Genomic DNA, 1,782 nt, shown 5'->3' with positions numbered 1-1,782 from the left:
TCAGGTGATCAGAAACACATACACTGGACAATCATCTCAACAAAATTAATTCTTCGATTGTGTTTGTGCTATTTTCCAATTTGAGGTATTCAGAAGAGATTACAATTCTTAAAAGTTAGGGATCAAGTAAACTTCTTGAATATTCTAGTTGACGCTCCTTAGATTAGTAACCTGCTCTAGTCAGTGATCAGTTTCTTGAAGACAGTGTCTTATTGCTGCTCATGTTTTTAGATCAGCATCATCGCTATTTGAAGCAATATCCTCTAATGCCACTGTAATAATGAGTTTTGCATTTGCTGGAGTTTGAGCATTGGGTTATCCAATGTGAGCCCAATCTGGTTGACTTTCCAATTGAGCCTTTTCTCCTTTGCTCATAGTCAGGTATGCTTAGCTCCATCCTTTAGTAACTTTGTCTATTCCAACCCTAAAACTTAAAGGCTTAGCAATTTCCTTCTTCTTTGAACTGGTTTAAATACAAGTATCAAAAATAATCCCATCCGGTAGAGTTTCTACATAGCAGCAATGAGAAATAGCTCCCTTTCTGAGAAAGCTGGTTTTGTCTCCTTTATTTAAGAACAGAATTTGTGTATTTTGGCGGACATTAATCCAGAGTCTCTTCAGACTTGGGTTCTTTGGGTTTAATCTTCATCAAGCTTCACATTTTCCACCTGCTCAGACATTTACCCTTCAGTACTTTTGAAATGCTATCAAAAAGGTGGTTACAGGCTGCAACCAAAAGCTCTTACTAGTGGTCTTGGCCACAGTTTCAATGTTTCCTCATAACTTATGTTGTACCAGATGCAAATCTGAACAATGGTCCTGTAGGGACTGGGAATGTCCTTCTTGGGCAGTGGCTTGTTCCCCAGCTGCTCCCAGTCTTTCCCTGCTGCCTCTGCTTTATTGAGCCAGTCTGCCTGAGCTCACTTCCTGTAATTACATAAATAATATAGGCACATTAAAGGGTGAATCTTTGTGAAGTTGAAGGCCAAAATCTTAGAGACCCACAGCTCCAGTTTGATAACTAATCCAATACGGCCAGGAGGGGCTGTCTTGTGAAAATATTTTCCCTTCCAGAACACAAATATGTGGGGGATACTGAAAGGACTGTCTTCCTGGACAAAAAGAAACACATCCCAGAAGATGGTGATCTGAAGGTCAATTTGAACAATTATGGGCCAATGCAGCTCCATCAATGCAGCATGATGTTCATTAGTCACAGATTTGGGTTTGGTGTCTACTAAGCTATTTTTTTTTTAAAGATTTATTTATTTGTGCATACAGAACTGGGGTACAGGCCAGAGGCTCAGGGGCGGTGAGAGGCTTCCCCAGAGACAGAGTGGGGAGCAGAACAGGCAGATGGACAAAGTACACTGCTGAGGGGAGCAGCGGGCGGGTCAGGAGAGGTCTGCCACGCCATGTGGGTCACCTCCGGGGCAGGCGGGAATCGAACCCATGCAGAAGCGGCTTTTGATTCTCAGTGCTGTGCTTTAACCCGCTGCGCCACCAGGGAGGGCCCTACTAAGCTATTTTAAAAATAGCTTACATTCCCAGTCCTGGCCATTACTTCCTTAATTCTAACCTGAACAATTCATATCTCATCCTATTTAAATTCTACTAACTCCCAATGCTCAACTGATGTCTCCTCCTCTAAAAATTCTTCCCCAGAATCATAGTCTTCACCAAATGCTCTCTTCTGTCCCCTTCCAAGGTACTGACAACTTGATTTATAGATGACCTTCTCTGATTACACATTGTTTTTAATGGTTCATTAGTTGAATTTTT

General features: G+C 41.8%; 1 pseudogene; it reads right to left on the bottom strand.

The window, feature by feature from the left end:
* Positions 1–219: 219 nt before the first annotated feature.
* Positions 220–1,190, bottom strand: LOC101635379 (annotated as a pseudogene).
* Between the last annotated feature and the right edge of the window lie 592 nt (positions 1,191–1,782).

The sequence above is a fragment of the Condylura cristata genome, unplaced genomic scaffold (assembly GCF_000260355.1).
Source record: "Condylura cristata isolate star-nosed mole 26May11 unplaced genomic scaffold, ConCri1.0 scaffold00011, whole genome shotgun sequence".
In the NCBI taxonomy this organism is placed as follows: Eukaryota; Metazoa; Chordata; class Mammalia; order Eulipotyphla; family Talpidae; genus Condylura; species Condylura cristata.
The sequence above is the reverse complement of the archived record's forward strand: the minus strand, read 5'-3'. Positions and strand labels throughout refer to the sequence as shown.